The sequence below is a fragment of the Bos indicus genome, chromosome 5 (genome assembly GCF_029378745.1).
Source record: "Bos indicus isolate NIAB-ARS_2022 breed Sahiwal x Tharparkar chromosome 5, NIAB-ARS_B.indTharparkar_mat_pri_1.0, whole genome shotgun sequence".
In the NCBI taxonomy this organism is placed as follows: domain Eukaryota; kingdom Metazoa; phylum Chordata; class Mammalia; order Artiodactyla; family Bovidae; genus Bos; species Bos indicus.
The window spans coordinates 106713202-106740873 of record NC_091764.1 but is presented as its reverse complement, the minus strand read 5'-3'; the positions used below and the strand labels follow the sequence as shown (position 1 = coordinate 106740873).

The following is a 27672-nucleotide window of genomic DNA, read 5'->3' as shown; positions in this document are numbered from 1 at the left end:
TGAAAAGTGAAGTCGTTCAGTCGTGTCCGACTCTTTGAAACCCCATGGACTATAGCCTACCAGGCTCCTCTGTCCATGGGATTTATAAGGATGGTTCAAATTGTACAAATCAATAATGTGATTCACCACATGAATAGAATGAAAGATAGCTCTTATATTATAGGATCATCACAAGAGATGCACAGAAAGTACTGGACAAAATTCAACATCCATTCATGATAAAAAAAAAAAAAAAAAAAAAAAACTCTCAACAAATCGGGCACGGAAGGAACATGCCTCAACATAAGGATCGCCATACAGGACCAGCCCACAGTTAACATTACACTCAATGGTCAAAAGTGGAAAGCCCTTCCTCTAAGATCAGGAACAAGATGTGGGTGTCTACTCTCACCTCTCCTACTCAACATAGCACTAGAAGTCCTAGCTGGAGAATCCAGGCAAGAAGAAGAAATAAAAGGCAGCCAAATCAGAAAGGAAGACGTAACCGTGTCTGTGTGTTGATGGTAAAATTTTATGTATAGACAATCTTCTTTAGATTTCACCTAAAACCTGTTGTGTGTGTTAGTTGCTCAATCATGTCCAACTCTTTGTGACACCATGGACTGTAGCCCGCCAGGCTCCTCTGTCCATGGGATTCTCCAGGCAAGAATACTGGAGTGGGTTGCCATTTCCTTCTCCAGGGGATCTTCCTAACTCAGGGATTGAACCCGGGTCTCCCACATTGCATGCAGATCCTTTACCATCTGAACCACCAGGGAAGCCCTAAAACCTATTAGATCTAACCAATAAATCCAGAAAAGTTGTAGGACTCCAAATCAGCATGCAGAAATCGGTAGCATTTCCATATACTAACTGTGAATTATCTGAAAAAGAAATGAAGTAAACAACCTCAATTATAATAGCATTGAAAAGCAATAAACTACTTAGGACTAAATTCAACCAAGGAGGTGAAACATCTGTGCACTGAAAATTATGACATTAATGAAAAATTATAAGACATTAAGAAGACACACATAAATGGAAAGATAGCTCATGTTCAGGGATCAGAAGAATTAGTATTGTTAAAATGTCCTTACTACCCAAAGCCCACTGTAGAGTTAAGATATTCCCTATCGAGTTTCCAATGTAATTTCTTGCAGAAAAAAAAAAATCCTAAAACTTGTTTGGAACCATAAAGAAGAGGAAACGGCAACCCTCTCCAGTAGTCTTGTCTGGAGAGTCCCATCTGACAGAGGAGCCCGGTGGGCTACAGTCCACAGGGTCGCAAGGAGGGGATAGGACTGAATTGACTTAGCACACACACACGTAACTCTAAGTTTTTTTTCTATGCCTATGAGTCACTTTCTATTTTGTAAATAAGTTTGTGTCACATGTTAGATTCCACATATAAGTGATATCATATGGTATTTGCCTTTCTCTGTTTGACTTACTTCACTTGGTACGATAACCTCTAGGTCCGTCCATGTTGCTGCAAATGGAATTACTTTATTCTTCTTTACGGCTGAGTAATATTTCAATATATATATATATATATATATATATATATACATACACACACACACACACACACACACACACTATATCTTCTTTATCAATTCATCTGTCGATGGATATTCAGGTTGCTTCCACGTCCTGACTATTGTAAATATTGCTGCTATGAACATTGGAATGCCTGTGTCTTTTTGAATTATAGTTTTCTCTGGATGTATGCCCAGGAGTGGGATTACTGGATCATATGGTAGCTCTATTTTTATTTTTTTAAGGAAACTCCATCCTGTTCTCCATAGTGACTGCACCAACTTACATTCCCACCAACAGGGTAGGAGGGTTCCCTTTTCTCCACACCTTCTCCAGCATTTGTTATTTGTAGACTTTTTACTGATGGCCATTCTGACCAGTGTGAGGTGGTACCTCACTGAATTTTCTAGTATTTTTGTTACAACAATGTCTTATTTTGCAATAAAGGAAAAAAAACATTTCTTAAAAAGATGAGAGAATTGGCCTAGCTAAATGAAATGAATAAGAAATACATTTGGGCAGGGAGGCATGGATAACATCCTATTGAAGTCCATGGGGTCGCAAAGAGTCGGACATGACTGAGTGACTGAACTGAACTGAAGCCACTTTTTGGTTGATAAAGAAATTTCACAACGAACACCCCCCTTGACCTTCACAAGACTTTCTCAAGGTTACAAAGAAAATAAACTTCAGTACAAGAACGTCTGATGCTCAGGGTCCTGATTGCAAGGCCAATGTGTTTTCTTTATCCTTCCTGCTCTTCCATAGTTAAGCTTGCTTCTCTTTACAGCAGAAGGCCCCCAAAAGCCACTGAGCACCCAGCTCCAGGCCCCCTCCCTGCCACCATCTGAGCCTCTCCTGCTGTGCCCAGGCTGGTGAACTCATCCGTGCATTTATTAAACTGTAGTCTTTCCCAATTCTCTTCTGGGTTCTAGGCATCGCATTGAACTGGGTCTTGGGATAGAGTGAGGAGCCAAAAAGGTCTCCCAGTGCAGGAAGGAGCTTTTACCAAATTAGTGAATATATACAAGTCAAGATCATGGCAGTGAAATAAAAGTAAAGGATGTTGTGCAAATGACTGGCACCAGAGGGAGCTATTTGAATCAGGTGATCCTTTCTCCTTACAGAGCAACTGTCACTGAGCCCCAAGGTCAGCCAGGCAGACATCCTAGCTGGAGGCCAAGATCACAAGACCCCAGTTCTCAAAGGCTATGCCTTCTGGATGGACAGGCAGTGCATGAAGCCAGATGAAAACTTAATGACGGCAGCAGGGCATTCACAGTGATGAAACAGCCCTGGAACCCTCTCTGGGACAAAGCGGAATTCACCAACCAGGTCACCAGGGCTGCCACAAGTCAATCTGTGATTGTCACTGGGAGAAGCCACAGAAAGAAAAGGCACAGCCATATAGAACACGTGTAGTTAACAATGCAAGATGGGAGCTTTGGTGTCTAAGAGAGGGCAGAGTCCTTCAGCACTGCAGGATGCTAGAGATGGGACAGGTCCAGGCCGTGCTGACACAAAGAAAGGCTTTGGGGAGGAGGTAGCATTTCAAGTGGCCCTCAGAGAGTGAATGGGATCTAGAAGCTCTTCAAGGTGATCCCCTTCGGCAAGACCATAAGGGTGCCTGGAAACCCAGAGCAGTCACTTGGTTGTATACGACTCTTTGTGACCCTGTAGACTGTAGCCCACCAGGCTCCTCTGTCCATGGGATTCTCCAGGCAAGAACACTTCAGTGGGTAGCCATTCCCTTCTCCAGGGGATCTTCCTGATCCAGCGATCAAATCTGGATCCCATGTATTGCAGGCACATTCTTTACCGTCTGAGTCACCAGGGAAGCCCAAAGTACGTATAAAAGCTTGCTGCTGTTACTGTGTGGTTAGTATCATTGTCAGGGTTGAGTCGATGGTGTCCTTTCTTCCTTGGACACCAGAGGTTGGCTTCCCAGCCCTCCGTCACGTCTGAGGGCTTCCCAGTGTCCCTGCAGTTCTGCTCTGAATATCCAGGCATGCTGCTGGCCACCCCAAGCTGAATGTAAAGATGATTTCAGCACAGGGTGAGCTGGCAAAGGCTGAGAGCACCTGGCTAATTAGGTCACCTGCCCCGTGGGTTTTATTGTGATAACATCCATGAGAGAAGTGTCAACCTGCTGGGGGCTGGGACCCTCCAGGAGCGGACAACTCAGGTCACACTAGTTACCGTTTGAAACTACCGGCAGCACTGCAGTGACCCGGGCTGCAGTGAGCTCCCCGGCCACACCATCAGCTCAACTCTGACGATGATTCTAACCACACAATAACAACAGCAAGCTCTCATATGGTACTTTGGGCTTCCCTGGTGGCTCAATCGGTAAAGAATCTGCCTTCAATGCAGGTGACTTGGATTTGATCCCTGGGTTGGGACGATCCCCTGGAGAAGGAAATGACAAACCACTCCAGTATTCTTGACTGGAGGATCCCATGGACAGAAGAACCTGGTGGGCTACAGTCCATGGGGTCGCAAAGAGTTGGACACGACTTAGTGACTGAACAACAACAGCAACAGCATGATATTATATCATGCTGAAATGATATCCCTGGGGGAATATTAGGTTAAAGGAAAATGTTAATAAAGTTAATTCTGTCTGCTTCCTTTCCTTCTTCTGTGTTGGCAACCAGAACAATTGGAAAGCTCCGGTGCTCAGATCTTCGTCTGCTACATAGCCCTGATCTAGCACATGAGCCCCATGAAGCCACGGTTTTGTGGCTCTGGTTCCCTGCTGGTGTCCAGGCCCCACCCCCTGGGACAGGCCCTGAACTCATGAGCACAAGGAGGAGGGAGGCCTGGAGGGAGAGCCTGCAGGGTCGGAAGTTATGGAGGTCACACTTGAGGAGGCTGGGTTAGTTTGGGAGTCATGTACTTGCTGGTTAGTCACTCAGTGGTGTCCAGCTCTTTGCGACCCCCACCAGGCTCCTCTGTCCATGAGATTTCCCAGGCACGAATACTGGAGTGGGTAGCCATTCATTCCCTTCTCCAGCGGATCTTCCCGACCCAGGGATCGAACCCATGCCTCCTGCACTGGCAGGCAGTTTCTTTACCACTGAGACTCCAGGGAAGCCTTTGGGATTCCAGGAGCAAACAGTCTGGGGAAAATATTAGAAACTTGCTACCAACAGCAAGAGTCTAACCAAGTGCTTCCCAACCACATGTTCTTTCTACTAAGTCCCTTTACCTCCCATAGCAATGCGGAGTTGAGAAAGAAAACTAGATTTTGGATTTTCTTAAAACAGACATCTCCCTTACCCCCATCACCACCAACATCCCAGCTTCCAGCCTCCTTGGGCGTCGGGCTCCCAAGCTTCCCCTTGGCACTATGTCAACCACCAAAACCCTTGCATTTCCTGTCTGATCCTGGCGTGCGGAGAGAGGCCAAGCCCTGAATATTTCCACGTTCTCCTCTCCAGGCTTCGGTCCCCAGAGAGCCTCCCCAGCTGAGCTTTCTTCCCAACACCCGCATCAATAATGTGTTAGCTTAAGGTTCCCTTTGATTTCACTTGGTTTTAGATGCTTTTCATCCGAAGCCAAAACTTTGCAGACTTTTCCCTTGATCTTGTCATGAAATTCCCTAGGAGGTATTTAATTCTAGAAATAGCTTCTGCTCTGCCACATATTTTTAAAGAAAAAGGATGCCTAAATAACAAACCTCCTGCCGTAGTCAAGCACACATCTCAGAAGACACATGGGCTTGTCACCCTCTGTCTGCTCCCTTGGTGCGGTTGCCATCTATACCGATGACGTGTCTACATTTCATTCCCCAAAAGGAAGGTACTCGATATGCCGCCAGCCTCCCATGTTCCCCATTTATGCCGTGAAGGGATTCTGATGTTCAGCGAACATTTTCTGCTGCCTTTCTTCCCGTGAAACCTTCTCAACTGCTCTGATCTGCTTTCCCCCGCGGTCCCCTCCCTGACTTGTTCCCACCCACCTCTACCAAATACCACGCGTTTTTGGAAGAGAGTCTGTCATTTCCACTTCCAACCTCAGCTCAAGAACCTCTTGAAGTTTCATCTAAGCGAGAGTATTTTAGAGCCAAAGCTGATGTCTCAGAGAAGGGAAAAAAATCCCCCCCTCTCCAAGTGTAACGCCGACACTATTTTTGATCAGAAAGAAAAAAGAAAGATTGGCCAGAATCAACTGTGTCATTCTAGTCAAGAAAAGGGCTTCTGTGAACTAGCAAGGACAGAGCTGCTTTCGAATCGGCCTGACGTGGGATGTAGAATGCACTGACTCATCCAGCCGTGTTCCAGCCGCTGGTGGAATCATTGTGGATTTTGATCCACTTCCCCAGCCACCCAGCAGAGCACCTGATGGGCTAGCAGTGGCTGGTGCTGGAGGGCTGCACGTGAGTTTTAAATCACCAGCAAGTGCCAGGACTGCAGGTTCACCTCCTCTAATTCATGATCTGCTGCATCCTGAGGCCAAACCAATTCACCCAGCCGTTCTCCTGGGCTCACACTGACAGAGGCCCAGGTGGATAAAGAATCCATCTGCCAGTGTAGGAGATGCAAGAGACGAGGGTTGGATCCCTGGGTCAGGAATATCCCCTGGAGGAGGGCATGGCAACCCACTCCAGTATTCCTGCCTGGAGAATCCCATGGACAGAGGAGCCTGGCGGGCTACAATCCATGGAGTCACAAAGAGTCGGACACAACTGAAGCGACTTAGCACGCACAGTAACGCAAGATGCTGCGTTAGGGAACAGAGATAAAACATGAGTTAAACATGAGATAAAACATGATGAGCGACACAGCATCAGGGTTCCCAGAGAGCTCAGCACTCACTGGACTCAGATGCATGTGAGCAAAAATGTAAGGTAGAAAGGGAATAAGCGTGTGTGTGTGTGTGTATGAATGGGTGTGTGCATGTTTGTGAGTGTATGTGTGTGTGACTGTGTACTGAATAAAAAGATGTGAAGGAAATATACCCCGACGTTACCAGTAACTCTCTCCGTTTATTGGTTTTACGAGTGATTTTTTTTTTCTCTTCTTTACCGTTTGCTATGCACTGGTTATAACAAACACCCTCTTCCAACAACACAAGAGAAGACTCTATACATGGACATCACCAGATGGTCAACACCGAAATCAGATTGATTATATTCTTTGCAGCCAAAGATGGAGAAGCTCTATACAGTCAGCAAAAACAAGACCAGGAACTGACTGTGGCTCAGACCATGAACTCCTTATTGCCAAATTCAGACTTAAATTGAAGAAAGTAAGGAAAACCACAAGACCATTCAGGTATGACCTAAATCAAATCCCTTATGATTATACAGTGGAAGTGAAAAATAGATTTAAGGGCCTAGATCTGATAGATAGAGTGCCTAATGAACTATGGAATGAGGTTCGTGACATTGTACAGGAGACAGGGATCAAGACCATTCCCATAGAAAAGAAATGCAAAAAGCAAAATGGCTGTCTGGGGAGCCCTTACAAATAGCTGTGAAATGAAGAGAAGCGAAAAGCAAAGGAGAAAAGGAAAGATATAAACATCTGAATGCAGAGTTCCAAAGAATAGCAAGAAGAGATAAGAAAGCCTTCTTCAGCAATCAATGCAAAGAAATAGAGGAAAACAACAGAATGGGAAAGACTAGGGATCTCTTCAAGAAAATCAGAGATACCAAAGGAACATTTCATGCAAAGATGAGCTCGATAAAGAACAGAAATGGTATGGACCTAACAGAAGCAGAAGATATTAAGAAGAGATGGCAAGAATACACAGAAGAACTGTACAAAAGAGATCTTCACGACCCAGATAATCACAATGGTGTGATCACTGACCTAGAGCCAGACATCCTGGAATTGAAGTCAAGTGGGCCTTAGAAAGCATCACTACGAACAAAGCTAGTGGAGGTGATGGAATTCCAGTTGAGCTATTTCAAATCCTGAAAGATGATGCTGTGAAAGTGCTGCACTCAATATGCCAGCAAATTTGGAAAACTCAGCAGCGGCCACAGGACTGGAAAAGATCAGTTTTCATTCCAATCCCAAAGAAAGGAAATGCCAAAGAATGCTCAAACTACCACACAATTGCACTCATCTCACATGCTAGTAAAGTGATGCTCAAAATTCTCCAAGCCAGGCTTCAGCAATATGTGAACTGTGAATTTCCTGATGTTCAAGCTGGTTTTAGAAAAGGCAGAGGAACTAGAGATCAAATTGCCAACATCCAATGGATCATAGAAAAAGCAAGAGAGTTCCAGAAAAACATCTATTTCTGCTTTATTGACTATGCCAAAGCCTTTGACTGTGTGGATCACAATAAACTGTGGAAAATTCTGAAAGAGATGGGAATACCAGACCACCTCATCTGCCTCTTGAGAAATTTATATGCAGGTCAGGAAGCAACAGTTAGAACTGGACATGGAACAACAGACTGGTTCCAAATAGGAAAAGGAGTTCATCAAGGCTGTATATTGTCACCCTGCTTATTTAACTTATATGCAGAGTACATCATGAGAAACGCTGGACTGGAAGAAACACAAGCTGGAATCAAGATTGCCGGGAGAAATATCAATAACCTCAGATATGCAGATGACACCACCCTTATGGCAGAAAGTGAAGAGGAACTCAAAAGCCTCTTGATGAAAGTGAAAGAGGAGAGTGAAAAAGTTGGCTTAAAGCTCAACATTCAGAAAACAAAGATCATGGCATCAGGTCCCACCACTTCATGGTAAATAGATGAGGAAACAGTCGAAACAGTGTCAGACTTTATTTTTCGGGGCTCCAAAATCACTACAGATGGTGACTGCAGCCGTGAAATTAAAAGATGCTTACTCCTTGGAAGGAAAGTTATGACCAACCTAGACAGCATATTCAAAAGCAGAGACATTACTTTGCCAACAAAGGTCCGTCTAGTCAAGGCTATGGTTTTTCCTGTGATCATGTATGGATGTGAGAGTTGGACTGTGAAGAAGGCTGAGCGCCAAAGAATTGATGCTTTTGAACTGTGGTGTTGGAGAAGACTCTTGAGAGTCCCTTGGACTGCAAGGAGATCCAACCAGTCCATTCTGAAGATCAGCCCTGGGATTTCTTTGGAAGAAATGATGCTGAAGCTGAAACTCCAGTACTTTGGCCACCTCATGCAAAGAGTTGACTCATTGGAAAAGACTCTGATGCTGGGAGGGATTGGGGGCAGGAGGAAAAGGGGACGACAGAGGATGAGATGGCTGGATGGCATCACTGACTCGACGGACGTGAGTCTGAGTGAACTCCGGGAGTTGGTGATGGACAGGGAGGCCTGGCGTGCTGAGATTCATGGGGTCGCAAAGAGTTGGACACGACTGAGCGACTGATCTGATCTGATCTGATATTCTCAGCTCTTTTCTCTTAGGACAAACATATACTGCTTATATGATAAAGGACATTTTTGAAGAAAACTTCAGCACATGATAAAGAACTATGATTTGGGTGAAAAGTTATGACTTGACAGAGGATGGGGTAGGTATGTGGGCCCTACATGGTACGGAGAACTGGGGGGGAAGGAAAGGAGCAGAGGAGATTTCAGGCAAAGGGACAGCATGAGGGACTTCCACGGTGGTCCAGTGGCTAAGACTCCATACTCCCGATTCAGGGGGTCTGGGGTCTGGAGGTTGGGACATGGGTCCCATCACAGCCCTCTCAGTTCATGAGAGTTATCTGGAGATGTTTTTAGACTCCAGATCCCTGGCCCTCACTGCAGAGACTCACCTGATCTTGAGTGGGGTCAAGGTATGAGGTGTGTGCACGAGCTGGGGAGGCATTAGGTGAGGTTTTGTTTTTGTTTTGTGTTTTAGAGTTTCCTAGCTTCTGAAGTCCAGCCTAGGGAGAGCCAGTGCTTTTTTTTCACCTTCATTAATTCATGTTTTGCATCTTATTGATGGATTTTCCATATTTTTTTTAACAAAGTTACACTGCAGAGAGCAAAAGTCATACACAGTCCTGACTGACATCAAAGTGAATACTTTCAAATGGAACTGCATTTAGTCTCTCAGAATATGTGACCACTGGAAAAGATATGACAAACCTAGAGAGCATATTAAAAAGCAGAGACATCACTTTGTCAACAAAGGTCCATCTAGTCAAAGCTATGGTTTTTCTAGTAGTCATGTATGGTTGTGAGAGATGGACCATAAAGAAAGCTGAGCACCAACGAATTGATGCTTTTGAACTGTGGTGTCGGAGAATACTCTTGAAAATCCGTTGGACAGCAAGGAGATCGATCAATCCCAAAGGAAATCAGTCCTGAATATTCATTGGAAGCACTGATGCTGAAGCTGAAGCTCTAATACTTTGGCCACTTGATGCAAAGGGCCAACGCATTGGAAAAGACTCTGATGCTGGGAAAGACTGACAGCAGGAGGAGAAGGGGTTGGCAGAAGGTGAGATGGTTGGATAACATCACTGACTCAATGGGCATGATCTGAGCAAACCCTGAGTGATAGAGAAGGACAGGGAAGCCTGGAGTGTTGCAGTCCACGGGGTCACAAAGAGTCGGACATGACTTAGTGACTGAACAACAGCAACTGACCGTGTGCTGGGCATCGTGGGAGGCATTGGGAAGGCAGTCGGTGCTTTGAGTCTCAAGGACTCCCAGCCTCCCATCCAGGCAGACATCATGAGCGACACGACCTTTCACCCACAGGATGATTCTCAGTTTCCACACCAGTCACACTGTCTGTCGTCTCCTGGTTTTTCAACGTTGCAGAAGAAGAAGATCAGAGACCTCAGAGATCATTCCACCCAGTGACACCCCACCCTCTCCCCAGTCAACACCCCATCTTTATAACAAATATTTGGAAATGCCCTCTTCACTGCCAGAGATGAAATTCCTCGATAAGTCAGTTGACCCACATGCATCATTGAGCTATAATTGTGATATAAAAGAGAAAAGGGAAAGCCACTTATAACAAAATCATAACTATTTCAGGAAGGAAGCATTCACGCATGACTGCCCTAGAACACTTATTGGGGCAGGCAATGCTCACACCTACTCGTGATGGATAAGGTTAGACTAAACCATCCATACAAACAGCAGGAGGAAATAAAAGAGCAGAGGACAACGAGATAAAAAATGTGAGGACATTTACCTGTCTGCATCTGATAACAGGAAGGAAATAACCTCACTGCCAAATTCAATTATGGTGTGGAAACGGAGAAAACAAGGAAACAAGGAAGTATGTTCTTCTTGTGAACGAGCTAAGCCTTATATAAAAGTACATTCTAATACACTTGGCCATGCTGAGACCTGGAACAAAATTTCACGGAGAACAAGTGTCCATCTGGAAGACTCCACTCACGGAGGGAGGCGGGCACACATTCAGTCTTTAGCATTAAAAACCCTAGGAAACAATATCGTTTTTCTTTAGGTGGTGGGGAGAGGAAGTTGAATTGGAAAAAGCTGTTTGGTAGATCACTAATAAGAACATCAGAGTCAGAATGAAACACACAGGCAGCCCCAAAGGAAATCATTGTAACATGTAAATTTTGCAAGAGATTCCTTATTATTAAACTGCATATATACACACACAGACATACATGGGTTTTCCAGGTGGCTCAGTGGTAAAGAATCCATCTACCAATGCAGGAAATACAGAAGACACGGGTTTGATCCCTGGGTCGAGAAGATTCCCTGGAGAAGGACATGGCAATCCAGTCCAGCATTCATATTGGGAAGAGCCCATGGACAGAGGAGTTTGGTGGGCTACAGTCCATGGAGTCGCAAAGAGCTGGACATGACTGAGTGACTAACACTTCCACTTTTCTCATGTATATATCTATGTTCTTTTTTTAAAAGATCTTTTGCCAGGATAGCTCATTACAAGATATTTAATATAGTTCTCTGTGCTCTAGAGTGAATCCTTGTTATTTATCTCCTCTTCTTGCCATCAGGTTCCTCAAGGACAAGACAGACAGGGGACTTTTCTCTTGAATGTCCCCCCCAGCGGCCAGTCCACACAGCTGTGGCCCTAGCAATGCCGGTCGTCTGTATCCCTCAGGACTCCGAATTCTTTTTTAACCAGAAAGCGACTCGTCCCCTTGACTCATCCACAGACGCAGAGGCCACATCCTCCCGAAGCCCCTGCGGTGCGTTCACCACCTTTGTCTTGTTAGTTTCGCCACCAGCTCCGACTGCACCCGGCACCACAGGGCTTGAAGAGTCACTGGCTCCCTCCTTCCCCCCGCCCCCGACACCCGCCCCCCTCCCCTGCAGCCTTTGCGGTTAGTCCTACACTCAAGAAAGAATAAATAGAAAGCAACCCCCTTGTTCTAAGATAACCACAGAGATGACAGATGCATGCAGACTTGGGGGAGATGGAAGATAGAGTGAAACAATTAAAAAAAAAAAAGGCATGTCTCCGTGATGAGAAGCCCTGGCCTGCAGATGCTTTTGCTGGGCTGTGACTTCAAAAGTCCAACACGGGGACCTATGAAGGTACCCTCCTGCCCCATCCTGGCCCCCAAGCTTCACTGGGGAAGAGGGTAAATGCCCCAGAGGGAGGCAGCGCGGCTCAGCCGCTCAATGAATGACCAGAAATGCTGAGCTGGGGGTGGAAAGGGGAAAGCAGGCTTCCTTCTGGCTGCCTCTAGACCCTGCCAGATCCAGTGTCAAGAAGCCTACGGTCTCCGGAGCCCAGGACTGTCAGCCTCCCCCTGGGAGGCGGGCAAGAGATGGCTCAACACCTTAACTCACAGCCTCCACTTCCGGTCCCCACTTCCTTCCTTCATCAGCAATGGTGGGCCCAAGACAGGAAACCACTCACCTCCTTGCTCCACAGTAAATTTGTTTCTTTTGTCAAGAAATTCAGGACCCAGGCTGACACATCCCTGTACCAGGTTTGGTCAATGGGTCGTCCCTTGGGCCCTGGGACCTGGATGTGGCTCATTCGTCTCTTCGCTCACCCCTGGCACAGAGTCGGGCATGCAGAAGTTGCTCCACTGATATTTGGGCACAGGGGGCGATGAAGCCAATTCCTCTCTACAATGTGACAGCCCACAAAGGAGGAGCCATCGCCTTTGTCAGAAGAACAAAACAGCATCCTCTTTGTGTGCCTTCAGGGTACGTCATCATTTCACCCATTTTCAGAGACGTTCTCTTCATCATGACGGTTATTGCCGTGCCACCACTGACAACAATCACAAAGGTGAGAGGTGTAACAGTAAGCCACACGCTTTTTTTTTTTTTTTTTTTTTCCAGAGGCAGCGTAATATATTGAATAAAACAGGAGTTTCTAAAGACAGAAATTATTGGGTTCAGGTCTCAGGTCTGCCATGTACAAGTTACAAATCCTGGCCGAGGGACTTTGTTACTGTTTTCTTGTCTATAAAACAGGAATAGGAATAGTGTGTCCTTGTGGGGCTCTGGTGAGATGATGTATGTCACCTGTCTCTTCCACCTGGACCAAGAGACACAGTTAAGTATTCACCCCAGCCCCACCCATGTCCTAATCTTGTCACTGAAATGAGCTCGCTTAGTGTTCCAGGTCGCATTCTGATCTCCAAGAAGAGGCACAATGAAGTCCTCACCCCCAGGACTTCAGAAGGTACCCCGATACGACCGGTGTCCTCAGAAAAAGACAGCCACCTTAAGACAGATACACGCGAGGACAAACCATGTTGCGGTGCAGGCAAGAGCTCTATTACTGAAAGCTGAGAAACACCGAAGATGGCCTGCCAACCACCAGATCCAGGAGGAGGCCAGGAAGGACCGCCCTACAGGCCGGAGGGGGAGCAGAGCCCTGCGACACCTTGAACCTGAACTTCCTTCTTCCAGAGCAACTGAGACAACACATTTCTGTTGCTTGAAATCACCCAGTGTGCAGTACTTGTTAGGCGACGCAGTGGTAAAGAATCCACCTGCCAACGCAGGGGACACAGGTTCGATCCCTGGTTCGGGAGGATTCCACATGCTTTGGGGCAACTAAGCCCATGCACCACAACTACTGAGCCTGTGCTCTACAGCCAGGAGCTGCAACTGCCGGGCTCACATGCTACAACTACTGAAGCCCTTGCAGCCTAGAGTCCATGCTCTGCGACGAGAGAAGCCCGTGCCCTGCACCTAGAGAGTAGCCCACACTCACTGCAACTAGAAAACGCCTGAGTGTGGCAACAGAGACCCAGCACAGCCAAAAATAATTGATTGATGATTGATTTTTAAAAAGAGGGGCTACGGAAGGTCAGACCTACTGTTTCCTGCAGCATCACTCGGAACCTCTGCTCATGTGGCCCAGCCTTCCTGCAGGTGGCTGCTCCCACCATATCTACCTCGAGGACCTCTGATTCTCACCATAAGAAGCCCTGTGTCCAGCTCCACACCTGGGGTTGTAGAAGGAGTTCACCTTGCCTGGGCTTTCCTGGGGTTTCCCCTGGACACCCGGCTCTGGGCTCTGGCTGTCCAGCGCCCCTCCTGCAGCCCTCTTCGTGGGAAGAGCCATGGCCGCACTGATCACAAGGAGGAGAGGACAAGCGGCCCAGTGGCCCGACTGTGGGTCAGCCTCCTGAAGGGCAGATGTGGTCAGGGCAGGACCTGCAAGCGGAATAGACTGCAAGAAAGTGTCCTCAGTTTGGCTTCGAGTAACTCATGATAGAGCTCAGGGGAGAGAACATGCTGAGAATCACTTAATTTTCCTCCTGGGGCTTCTGAAATCAACTGCTAGCTTGGGTCCGGGTCAGGTTTTGAAGCAGATCCCGGTTACCTGCCTAATATCATCCCTTCTCCCTTCCTCCTTTCCAACAAGATTCCAATTTTGTTGACCACTCAGAATAAGCAAAGTTTATGCTCGGCTCAGGGTCCCATCCAGTCAAAGCAAGCACAGGCCCTTTCCAGAGGGTGGTAGGGGGTGGGCTTCTGACCCACCTCTGGTCACTGAGACAGGAGAGGGGCTTTGTGGACTGTCCCTGGAAATGCTTTCCTGGCTCTTAAGGGAGGTGCAGGACTGCCTCCCTCTGGTATCGCAGAAGTGGTGCGATGAAGCTTTATTCTTTGGGATGAGATCTCTGGCCCAAATGCTGGGAATGGAGGTTGAGCAGGGGGTAGAGACCAGGAGGAAGTGAGGTGATGGTTCAGACAAGCTACAGCATATATACATATACACATTACATACGTACATATTAGAGATATACGCATTATATAGGTATATTATATGTTGATATATGTATTTATATCAATTACAATTTTGATATGTATGTATATATATGCATATGTATGGGATAGATAGGTAGACAGCTGTTGTATTTATTACAGTAAAAGCAAAGGACATAAAATTTTTTGAGGGAGTCTCAAGTCTTGTTTCTCATATATTGAGAGGTGAGGTAGATGGGATCATTGTTTCATAATTATTATTATGTGATTAAATAAGCCAGATGGATATTTGTTCTCCAGGTGAACAACACCCGCAGCGGGCTGGGCTTTGTGGTCTGTGTCACCGACAGTGAAGAACAGACGTCTGTGAGCCCAGCCCTCATCAGGTAGTGGGGAACACACACAATGAACAGAAACTGCAAGTCAGTTATGGGATCACAACTGAGGTACCTGCTCTGCTGAAGACACAGAGAGATACAGATGCTTGCTGGAGGGAGCGTGAAGCGGCAAGGCTGACATAGACAGAGGATGCAGGAAAGAAAGGGACATTTACATTGGGTCCTGTAGGATGAGTAGGAGTGAGCCAGGAAAGGGGACGGAGAGAGTTCTAGGGAGAGGAGACGGCAGGTGCCAACACCCTCAGGAAGAAGAGCTTTAACGTGCTCAGAACCGGAAGGAAACCAAGACGGCCAGAACAATGGTAACCTGACAAAGGCGGCCAGGATGAGGCTGAAGAGTGAGGCTTTGGGGGGCAGGCTGGGACCGGGGGCTTCACCCACGCAGCCGTGGGAATCATTGAAGTAACACCTAAAAGCTGCAAGAGACAGGATTTGCATTTTTAAAAGGTGACCTGGGCTTCTTGTGGGAATGAATTTAGGAGGAGGAGGAGGAGCTGAGGAAGTGGATACACTGAGACCAGTTAGGGGAATATTACAGTCCAGACAGGACTGTATAAAGTCCAGGGCTTCCCTGGTGGCTCAGCTGGTAAAAAATCCACCTGCAATGCAGGAGACCTGGGTTCGATCCCTGGGTTAGGAATACCCCCTGGAGAAGGGAATGGCTACACACTCCAGTATTCTGGCCTGGAGAATTCCATGGACTGTAGAGGCCATGGGGTCGCAAAGAGCTGGACATGAGTGAGCGACTTTCACTTTCACAGTCCACACAAGCAATGGTGTGTCCTGAGCGGGTTGTGGCCGGGACAGATGAACGGGTGCTCCGGCTGTTTAGATATGGGATCGAGAGGATGGAGGGGTTGGATGTGGCATAGGTGGAGATGGAGAGGTGGAGGCCGGCTCGGACTCAGTGGTTCCCTCTACATCTATCTTGGAAACTCTCAGAAATAAAATGACTCCTTCAGAGAGGAAGTCTCTGCAAATCTCCTCTTGTCTGCTCCCTGCTACTTACAGCATCACGTCCTCCGGGGGTGGGGTGCTGAGCAGAATAATCTCTGCTGGGTAAGCCACACCTCCCCACTGAGGCATCTCATGAGCCGGTCAGAGAGCTCACAAAATCCAATCAGTACAGGCCGGGCTTCTAGGTCCAGAAGGCCAACCTCCACTGAATTAACTTACCTCTTGCACAATTCGGTCCATGCTAAATGGAATTCTCAGATGACACTTTCTTTTAGCATGAGGAAGATGAAAAAAGAATACCTTCGGCATGCGGAAAGAAAGTGTCATCTGACAATTCTAGGCTTAAAGAAAATGTCATTTAAGAATAAGGGAAATGAAGACATTATCTGATAAAACTCTAGTGTGCCACAAGCAGACCCTTTAATAAAAGACATTTTTAAAGGGGTATTTCAGACAGTAAGAAAGATTCCATATGGAAGATTGGAGATTGAGAAGGAGTGAAAAACAAAGCAAATGAAAATAGATTTTCTCAGTCTATTATTGAAGAAACAGCAATTGGGAGTCAGACATATTTATCTCCATATCAAGTTGTCATTTCTTACTGTCTGGGAAATTTGGATCAAGTTCATCTCTCACAGTCTTGATAGCCTCATCTTCAAAATTCATAAGCGAGGTCTTTGTAAGCAATAAATGAGCGACCACATATAAATGCTTCCAGCATAGCTTCTGCATCTAGGAGGTGTGGAATAAATGTTTACTCCTTATCTTTTTAAAAATTAATAAACAAGCAAGTAAATAAGATGTCGTTAGCCACACGGAATTCCTCCCTCTGCTTCAAGTGGAGATAGAAGCCTGGCACTCTTTCCCGTCGTACGAGGCTACACCACAGAGCTGATGCTTTAAAGCTGGTCTTTTCATCTTTGCAGTAGCAAGCCTAAGATCTTTCTAACAAAATATTTATGATTTCTTTATTTTATAAATACTGCATGTGAACACACAAGCCCCAGGGGTGGACCCTAGATTCCCGCTTCGCTCACAATTTTAACATAATTCGTGTTCACAGTTTTATGAGAATGAAGGAAATGAAGGCAATATCTGATAAACAAAATTCTAGTTTGCCACAAAGAGACCCTTAATAAAGGACAGTTTTTAAAGGTGTATGTCAGACAGGAGGAAAGGAGATGATTGGATAGAATCACTGACTCAATGGACATGAATCTGAGCAAACTCTGGGAGACAGCAAAGGATAGGGAAGCCTGGCGTGCTGCAGTCCATGGGGTTGAAAAGAGTCAAGACACGACTTAGTGACCGAACAACAATAGTTTTTTGAGATCATAAAACGCCTGCTGGTCCATCTGAGGGGCAAAACGACCAGTCCTGCCCAGCCCTCTCCAGGGCTCTTCCGCCACCTAGAAAGCAGCAGCACACAAAGGACCCCTCTGTGCCGCTTCTGCATCCTTACCCCCAACGCTGGCAGCCACAGTCCCCAGTTCCATCCTCAACCTCACCCCCATTCCCTTTAGGACAAGGAAGCCAAGCTAAGAAAAGCTAGCTTAGTCTTCCTTGGAATCTCTGCCTAATTTTCATCTGGCACCGATTTGGTGGGGTTTCCACCACCAAACTGGTGGTGATGGAGAAGGGAGAGATAAACCCCAAAGCAGTCTCCCCCTGATGGCTTAAGGAGGCAAACAGCACCAGAGGTTCTAGGGCCTGGGCTAGCATCCTCACTCTGCCCTTTGTCCCCTACGTGTCCCCAGGCAAACCCCTTCACCTCTCTGATTTCATCTTCCTCTCACCTGTAAGTCAGAGTCAACAATTATACCGTATTTGTAGAGGATGTTACAATTTCCCGAGTGTCTCCACAGTCATAATTTCATTTACTATGCAAAGTCAGCTGTATAACAGCCAGCATGATGGTCACCTTGCTGCTGTAAAGACCTAAAAGCAGAGCATGGACTACTGTGTGCATGACAAAGAGCTCCGTCCACATGAGGGACCATCACCAGGGTCCTGCGGCTGACACCCCTAAGAGCCGGGCTTTGCTGTCTGAGTGCCGACTTTGAATTGATTCTACCCCAACCGGCTATGGGACCCGGAGCTTCTCAGCTCCTTGCTTCTAAATGAAGGGTGATAACAATAGCCCCGTCTCGCAGCCCAGGGCTTTGTACATGGGAGACACTCAGGGAATGAGAGATGATGGAATCGACACAAGTTAAGTCCACGGGAGTCTGACCACATACATCCACACTCCCTGACTCCCACCATCTTCCATTCCTTCTTATCCACGGTTACACCTGATCTCCACAGCCCTGGACAAATATTGGCAAAGGGAGGGTGGGAGCTCTGAACAGCAGGACAGACTGAGGACTGTTTCTTAAAGATGATCAAGCCTCAGAGTCCCAGTAGATTTGGAGGTGTCTCCAGCTCGCTCTGGATGGAAGCAGAGTCCAGGATCCCTGAGGTCCCAGGCAGCCCCGACCCTTCCCACTGCCACCCGAGGGTCTTGCTACAGTGGCTGGAAAGTTCTGGAATATAGGACATTGGCCAAGCCTCAGGGCCCTAACTAGACTGTGCAGCCACCTTGTTGACAAAAAGCCCTGAGTTTGGGAAAGATTGAAGATAAAAAGAGAAGGGGCGGAAGAGGATGAGACGGTTAGAGAGCATCACCAACTCAATGAACATGAAGTTGAGCAAACTCTGGGAGATGGGGAAGGACAGGGAAGCCTGGGGTTCTGCCATCCATGGGGTCACAGAGTCAGACACGACTTAGCGACTGAACAGCAACCGAGGCCTGTGCCCACGTCACATGGAGCTGTTGTGCTGACCTGGGAAGCAAATGTTAATTGAGCCCAATCTGATGAATGGATGGAAACCACTGGACTGTAAAAAATATAAGCTTATTGTTGTTCATTCACTAAGTCATGTCTGACTCTTTGTGATCCCATGCACTGCAGCATACCAGGCTCCTCTGTCCATGGAATTCTCCAGGCAAGAATACTGGAGTCGGTTGCCATCTCCTTCTCCAGGGGATCTTCCCAACCCAAGGATCGAACGAAGCTCTCCCAAATTACTGGCAGATTCTTTACCATCTGAGCCACCAGGGCAGCCACCTGGCTTCTCCTTTCTGATGTCTGTTTTGTCTGGCTTTCCTGGTGGATAACGTGGTATGAAAAGTCTAAGTCTCTGAGAGTGAGTCTGCCTGCGTTCCCCTGCAGCCCCACAGCACCTTCTTCGGGGTTCTGAACACTGCCTCCTTCCTAACGGAGCCTGGCCATGTGACACATACCTACACCCACACATGTTCTAGAAACCCCCAGAGCAGACACTCGTGTGTCCAAGCAGGGCGAGCTGTGCTTGACTCCCTATGACACCTGTATCTACAGGAAAGATGAGAGTTCAGAGGATCTAGAAGAGCCTCCTGGCTCCTCACAGCTTTAGATGGTGAGCCGAGTCAGCAGAGGCCAGCCAGTGGAAGAGGTCACCCATAGAAATACGGGGAGGGTCAAGGCACATCTTATAGTCCAGCCAGGACCTCCTTGGTTCAATTTCTATGCAGTCTGGTCCTCAGACACTGCCTACTAAGATGGACTGAATGACCCTCACGGAACATCCTTCCAGAACCCTGCCATCCCCACCTGCTGAATTCTGCCATCCTTTCAAGCCCAGCTCTGTTCTCGCCTACCTACTTAAGCTTTCTGCAAAGGCCCTTTCCTTCTAAAGAACATAGAGTCTGTCCTACTCCCTTGACAGGGTCACTTATGCTGACGGAAGAAGTCCTATGGGCTTTGTTCTCTCTCCCAGTACAAAGCACTGCACACAGTAGGTGCTCAAGCATTTTGCTTTTGTGTTTTGGAGGTTTTTTGAGGGTTGGGCATTAGCATTCCATAAAACCACATTGATTTAGTCCCTACCATGTTAGGAAATTCAGATGTGGTGTGTGGAATAACCTGATTGCTATTCAGTACAAATTAGAGCTTTTTATTCTATTTCTAATCCCAGTAAATGGGGCTTGTGCGTTAAAAAAAATATTTTTAGTTTGCAATGTATGATTACATAATGGAGGCCGAGTCATTTTTTTTTTCATTAACATTCATCTTCCTTAGCAGTTCCTTTCTGGGTCTTTGTTTTTGACTCGAGCTGCGGTTCAATGTATTAAAATTGCATTCCTTATAAAGGAGTTCCATAGCAGATGTTTTAACTGGCCCTCCCCACGCCTGTATTTCCAGCCGGCCTGCGCCTGGGGCAACTCACCTAGTGGGGAGTCAGGGGATCATGCACCCATTCTACAAGTCTGTTAACTAATCTCTGGAATCCAGCAGGGCCCCCCACCTACCAGGGCAGCTCTTTGCAGGGAGCCCGTGTTGGGTGGAAGGAGCATCAGTGTGGTGAAGTGTCCCTGGGGGAGGTGTCTGTACCAGAACTAGATGTATGAACTCAGATGACCTATTTAACCTCTAGGAGCCTCAGTTTCCTCATCTGTAAAATGGGGATGCTAAGTCCTAGAAAAAGTGCCTGACACACTGCAGGCATTTAATACCTTGTCTTATTTGCAGACTTCCTGTGGGAGTCTATTCCTTGCTGTTTTTCCAGCTGTCGTCATCCTCAGAGTTATATCACATCTACCGAAGCCAGAACCCTGAGCCCCAAGCAAAAATGAACCTCCAAAATCTAAGAATAGGGCAACACAGCAGGGACTAGTGTAGCTCATGGAGAGGGTAACGACAAGCAACAAGAAACATGCCAGAGACCAGGGCACGTATCCACAGAAAACCATGATCCAAAAAGATACACACACCCCTATGTGGATAGCACTATTCACAATGGCCAAGACTCGAGGCAGCCTAAATGCCCACTGGCAGTGAGTAGATAAAAAAAAAGATGCGGTGTGTATATATATATATATATATTCTTTACTGACTGAGCTACCAGGGTAGCCCGCATGGTCCATAATTAAGCTATTTTCAAACCAATCCTATTTGGCTAAAGGCTCCATTTGAGAATCCCAATGGAAGATAGTTCATCTATTACAGACCCAAACCCGTGCAGGTTCTAAAAGCCCTCTAAAGCAGATGCTGATGTAGGAGTTGGGGTTGGCTGTGCTTGGTTCTACACGATGACGGTGGAGGAAGATCAGAGTCCAGAATCAAAACCTGGCTCTGAAATCCTGTGCCTTTGGGTGTGTCAACTCTGACACTGCTTCCTCGTCTTTGAAAAGGGTGATAATGATAATAATCCCCTACAGGACGGCTGGGAGAAACACAGTAGACAGTGAAAGAAAAGAAAATGAAGTCGCTCAGTCGTGTCCGACTCTTGTGACCCTACCACGCTCCTCCATCCATGGGATTTTCCAGGCAAGAGTACTGGAGTGGGTTGCCATTTCCTTCTCCAGAGGATCTTCCCAACCCAGGGATCAAACCCAGGTCTCCCGCATTGTAGGCAGACACTTTACCATCTGAGCCACCAGGGAAGTGCTTAACGCAGAACCCAGCCCCAAGGAGGGCGGTCTCACAGGAGCCCATTGGCTGAAGCAGAGAATTAAAGAACCAGAAAGTGACAGGAATCAGCAGCATAAAGACTGCCCAAGTGCAGAGGGCATCGGATGGCAAGGGGGCTGTGTGGAGGGAGGCTGAGACACAGTGAGACTGGGGCCTCCCGGGAGTCAAGGTCAAGGTCAAACCCGAGCAGCTGGGCAGATGAAGACATTCCTGGGATGGTGTTGGTGGGGGTGGTTACGTAGCACTGTGAATGTCTGATGCTACTGAGCTGTACCCTTAGGAAGGGTTAAAAGTGTAAACTTTATGTCAAGTATATTTTACTCCGATGAAAAAAGACCGAGTTACCAAAAAAATTAAAAAACAAGACAATACCCTAAAACCCAACAGTCAGCCCACTGAAGACACTAAAACGAAAGCAGCACAGAGATCAGGGTCCCCTCGTTCTGTGGGATGTTGCGGGGGCGCCAGACCCCCGCATCCAAGGCCTGGCAAGTCTAGACCTCCATGGCGTGGAGCTGACTTTCCTCAGAATGCCCACGGAACCCAAGCTCCCGAACGCTTGAAAACCCAAGGCCACCAGAGGCCACAGCAGCAGAGCAAGATCACGAGGTTCATGTGCAGAGCAGTGTCTCTCTTGATGGTTCCTCCCCAGTCATTTCTGACATGATCGAGATGAAACAGAAGGAAACATCCAAGAACCCCCTCTTCTTCACCCTGTGTCCTCATCTGGGGACGGTGGTGTTTCTCTCTCGTTCAGAAAACCCTTGCCTTCAGGAAGAAAGCCTCGAACTTTCCATCCTGCTCAGGTCATAGAAAAAGGACCTTCAGCAAACCACCACTTCCTTCCCTCCCCAGAGAGAAACAAACCCTGGCTGGAGAAGTCTCTCTGGCCAGTATCTGGAACACACTTGGCCATGACCTCACTCATGTTCCCCAGAGGGCGTGGCAGGCTGGTGCCACCAAAGGTCTGTCTCCATACCCCCAGGGACCTATGACTGCAAAAGCCCCCAGCCTGGGCCTGACAGGCTGGGGCCCAAGGGGGTTACCCAGCTGCCTATTTCTGCGCTGTCAGTCATTAGCAGCCCCAGGGGCAGCTCCTCAGTAGAAGGCTCTGCTGGAAAATGGACAGGGTAAGTTGGTGAAGCAGACCTCACCCTAAGGGATCCCACCCAGCAGCATGCCTCTGTCCACTATGCTCGGTCCGATCACAGATCCCCTCCCCTTCTACACTGCCCACTGTCCTCTCTGCCCAAGTCTAGCCCTCCTCCAGGCCCAATTCCATCCCACTTCCTCTGCTCCCCTGCAGGTGCTCATAGCATTGCTCATCACTGAAGATCATCATTCCCAGGGACCGGGATGCTGGCTGGCTGTGGTCTCTTTTCTTAAACCAGATCCCTGGGGACCTTTGGGCTTCCAAGTCACACTAGCAGTAAAGAACCCATCTGCCAATTCAGGAGACATAAGGTTTGAGGGTTCAATCCCTGGATTGGGAAGATCCCCTGGAGGAGGGCATGTAACCCACTCCAGTGGTCCTGCCTGGAGAATCTCTTGGACACAGGAACCTGGAGTTCTATGGTCCACAGGGTTGCAAAGAGTTGGACACAATTGAAGCGACTTAGCATGCATGCATGGGGACCCTTAGCTGGCACAGATCAGATCAGATCAGTCGCTCAGTCGTATCCGACTCTTTGCGACCCCATGAATCGCAGCACGCCAGGCCTCCCTGTCCATCACCAACTCCCGGAGTTCACCCAGACTCACGTCCATCGAGTCAGTGATGCCATCCAGCCATCTCATCCTCTGTCGTCCCCTTCTCCTCTTGCCCCCAGTCCCTCCCAGCATCAGTCTTTTCCAATGAGTCAACTCTTCGCATGAGTTGGCACAGCCAGGGCTCAATAAGTATAGATGTCAATTAAGTGAGCGGTTCTATCCCTTCCCTTTGAGGAATTTCGGTCCAACACTGGCACCCTGGCAGGGACCGTCTAGACAGCAGGACTCAAGAACACGCTCAGTGGGCAAAGCCACCATGACCAGCAGGGGACGTGAGCCATGGCCATAGAGCCTTTCACACCCTGAACTCACCCGGGATGGACGAGCTGGCCATCATTCCTATCTCACTGAAGAGGGAAGGAGCTCAAGCTTAGAGGCTGAATTCCCAGGACACATGACTGGTTACAGTCAGAACTGTTTTTGGCACTCAGCATCTCTAGGGGCAGGGCGGGGTTGAGCCAGTGGCCCCGGGGCCAGCCTGACTGAGTTCAAACCCCAGCTCAGCTTTTTAGGAGCTGTGTGATCTCAGGCAAGTTACTTCAGCTCTCGGAGTCTTGAGTTTCTCATCTGTAACACACACATCTGTAATGTGTGTGTTAGTTGCTCAGTTGTCTCCGACTCTTTGCAACCCCATGACTGCCAGGCTCCTCTGTCCATGGGATTTCCCAGGCAAGAATACTGGAGTGGGTTGCCATTTCCTTCTCCAGGGGATCTTCCCAACCCAGGGATCAAACCTGGGTCTCCTGTATTGCAGGGAGACACTTTACCGTCTGAGCCACCAGGGACAGGACCAAATGTGGAGCCGAGACTGATGCATTTCTGTGCATTCAGCCTCAAGGTGCAGTGGGAAGGGGTTCCTGACATTCTGCATTGGATCAGGGTGGGGCTGCAGGAAGCTGGTCTACCTCCCCACCCTTCCCTCAGCACCCATGCAACCTTCCAAGCCAGCAGGCAAGGGTGTATGTTTCTGCAGCTTCCATGTGGCAAAGCTCCATCCATCCATCAGATCCCGGAGCTCAACACAGAATAGCCTCTTAAGTAAACAAAGAGGAAACCAGCCAATTGCCCAGGTAATAGGAGATTTTCCTCCTGTCTGCACTGGTAATTGAGCCATTGGAGCCAGCCCCCAACCTCCACTGGCGCTGCTGTGAGTTGGAAAGGGAGTTTAGGAGGCTGTCTGGCCAAAGATACACGTGCAGGTCCAGAAGGTGGTGTCCACCACACTGGAACCTGGATCTAGAAGGCGGGTGTCCACTGCGCTGGACCCTGGGTCCGGTGGGGCTCAGCACACCCACAGTGTGTTCACTAAGTCTCGCCCACCTTACCTGTCCCCTTGGCCCAGCAGGACACGGAGCTGCCCATACCCAGGGGCCCCGGGAACAGACAATCGGGCAACGCCAACCAGCCACAAGGCTGCTCTATAATGCGAACAAGGGGCCTTCAGCACAGGCTCCGTGGGTTCAGAGGCCCTTGGAATCTGAGCCCCGTGGGACACCCATCTGCTCCTGCCTCCCTGCAGCCTCCATGCTGGAGGGTCTGACTCCAGAACCCTCACCACCCCGTGACTGCCACACCCCCGCATCGGCCTTGCCAGCCCGACCAGGATGTGTCAACAAACGGGCGGGGGAGAAAGAACCGCTGGCATTTCTGAGAAACCAGGGCTGGGAGCCAAAACAAACCGTCGAAGGGAAGGCAACTTCTCCTGAAGAAAGTGTCATAAAAGGAAAAACATATCCCTCAAGCTGAGAGAAACCCCTGAAGGTCATTCTGTGCCCCCAGACAGAGTAGGTTTTGGAACCTACCCCCGACACTGGCCTACAAGAGGGTCTTCCTGCGTCTGACCCAGTGCATCCAGTCCGATGACCTTGTCTGAACGGACAAAGCAGTTACAATCCAAGAAAGAGGCAGAAGGGAGATCAGCCTGAAGCAGGTGCAGAGGCCCCTGAGGACAGAACCTACAGGTCTCCCACCCCATCACGCGACGCAATCACAGGTGAAATCACGCGAAGTCAACCTTTGAAGGGGAGGGGCAAGATAGGGGCAGGGGACTCAGAGGGCAAACTACGAGGTGTAAAATAAATATGCTACAAGGATATATTGCACAGCACAGGGAATATAGCCAATATCTTACAATAACTTTACGTGGAGTATACTCCATAAAAATTTGAATCACTTAGTGGACACTTGAAACTAATACTTTAAATCAACTATACTTCAAGGGTTTTTAATGTTCTGTGTTTTGATTGTGCTGGCAATTATGAGTGTGTACATGTGTCAAAGATCATTAAACCAAACGTTTACATAAATAAGCTGGTTCACTTCACTGTACAGCAGAAAGTAACATGATATTGTAAAGCAATTATATCGCTAAGCTGTGTCCAACTCATTGCAACCTCATGGACTGTAGACCGTCAGGGCTGTCCACGGGCCAGACAAGAATACTGGAGTGGGTTGCCATTTCCTTCTCCAGGGGATCTTCCCGACCCAGGCGTTGAACCCGCATCTCCTGCATTGGCAGGTGGATTCTTTGCCACTTGAGCCACCTGGGAAGCTCCCAAAGCAATGATACTCCAATAAAATAAATAAATAAACCTAAGCACCGTCTAGCAAATCCCCCCAAAAAATAAATAAATAAATCCGGCTTTGAGAACAGCAGGGAAGGGAGACAAGGCCTAAAACATCACGTCTGCTGAAGCTGTTGGTGGGTCCACTCCTGACCACATCGCCCACTGTGCTTTCCCCGGTGGTCCCCAGACACATCCCTCTCCCTAACTCTACCGTGATGTCCCTCCCCTCAAATGCACTGACCCAGCTTCCTCCTCAAGGCGCAGTGAAGTGCCACCTTCAGGGGGCTACCCAATCCACTCCTTACAGAGGTGACCCCTCCTGCCAACTTCCCAAGACTTGGGCATTCATCACCCTTTCCAGTCAGTACCAAGCAGCAAGGGGACATCAGAAGGCAGACAGAGTCCTCCTTTATCCCTCAAACCTATGGGCAGAGCAGCTCTGATGGGCAGACACCACCTGACCCTGCATGCTAATGCCACCCAGAGCGGGGCACAAACCCTGGACCCTCCAACTAAAATTTCAGTTCTGTACAGAATACACTGCCCCAGTTTTATGTCCCTCAGCCCACACCTTGATGAAAAGATTCGTGGATACCTGCTGGTTTCTTCCAGAGACAGGGAACTCACTACCTCATGAGTTAGGCTCTTCTCCTGAGCTCTGATCTCCCCGGGGACTCCCACCCCTAGGCCCTTCCTGCCCTCTGGAGCCACTAATTCATCCAGGGTTCTTCCAGGATTGGCTCTCAACAAGGTCACTGTGTTGACCAGGGACAGACGTATGGAACAGAGGGCTTTCCCACCTGCTGGAGTGTATGTATGCACACACACACGTCCACACACGTCCACACACATCCACACACACCTAAGCCAGAGGGTTTTTGCACCTGCTGGAGTGGGCTTCCCAGGTGGAATTAGTGGGAAAAAACCCACCTGCCAATGCAGGAGACAAAGACACTGGTTCGACCCCTGGGTGGGGAAGATCCCCTGGAGGAGGGCACGGCAACCCACTCCAGTATTCTTGCCTGAAGAACCCCATGGACAGAGGAGCCTGGCGGGCTACAGTCCATGGGGTCGCAAAGAGTCTGACACGACTGAAGCGACTTAGCAAACATGTAGCATGGAGTGTATATATGCACACACACACATGTACCTATGTATACACATGCTCATACGCATGGCATACACATGCCCACACAGACACATACATGTGCACACACACAGGCACACACACCCAGGCCAGAGGCAGCCAAGTCTGGCTGAGTCACGCAGCCAGACCACAGCTCAAGCACGGCCAGGGAGGAAGTGACGCCCCATTTCCTGACCGTCCTCTGCTCTGAGAGGTTCTCTTCTGTCTCTTTGTCTTTCTGACTCCGTCCCTCCCAGGGCTTTGCTTCTACTCAGAACAATAGCCTGCTGCATCCTGGCCCCACGGCATGGGCTCCCGGCAGCCCTGAGCCCCAGGAGAGGACTTAGGGCTTCTAGACCTGCCGTCCTGGACTAGGCAGCTCACGGCTCTGAACCTCGGTCTCCTCATCCTTGAAACGAAGAGGCTGGGTATGACGACAGGGCCCTTGAGTTCCCTTCTGATCTCAGCCCCGGGGCTTCTGGCCCTCCTCCAGTCCCCACGGGGTTCAGAGTATCAGAGGGGCCAGGATCAGGCCTGGGGACGGGGCTGGGGAGCCCAGCTGCTTCCTGGGCACATGCCTCCCTCGGAACTCCATGTGCTGCACACATTCCCTGCCCCCCTCGGCAGGGCACCCAGCAGGAAGCACCACCACCCAGCAGACGGCCAGGCAGAGGGGCCTGGAGCACCCACCTGCTCCACACCTCCCTCTCCCCTCCCCTTGCCCTCCTCTCCCTCCCTTCCCC

At 48.5% G+C, this 27672-nt stretch overlaps 1 protein-coding gene across 4 annotated transcripts in view; it reads right to left on the bottom strand.

The window, feature by feature from the left end:
* CRACR2A (calcium release activated channel regulator 2A) overlaps positions 1 to 27672 on the bottom strand; it is a 162213-nt gene that overhangs the window by 97359 nt on the left and 37182 nt on the right. Inside the window, exon 1 of one of the 4 annotated variants that reach the window (XM_070790282.1) lies at positions 12299 to 27627. The exons of the other annotated variants lie outside the window; for them this stretch is intronic. The gene's annotated coding sequence lies outside the window, so the exon portion shown is untranslated. Of the gene's footprint in view, positions 1 to 12298; positions 27628 to 27672 lie in introns of those variants that run through there. 4 annotated transcript variants of the gene reach the window in all.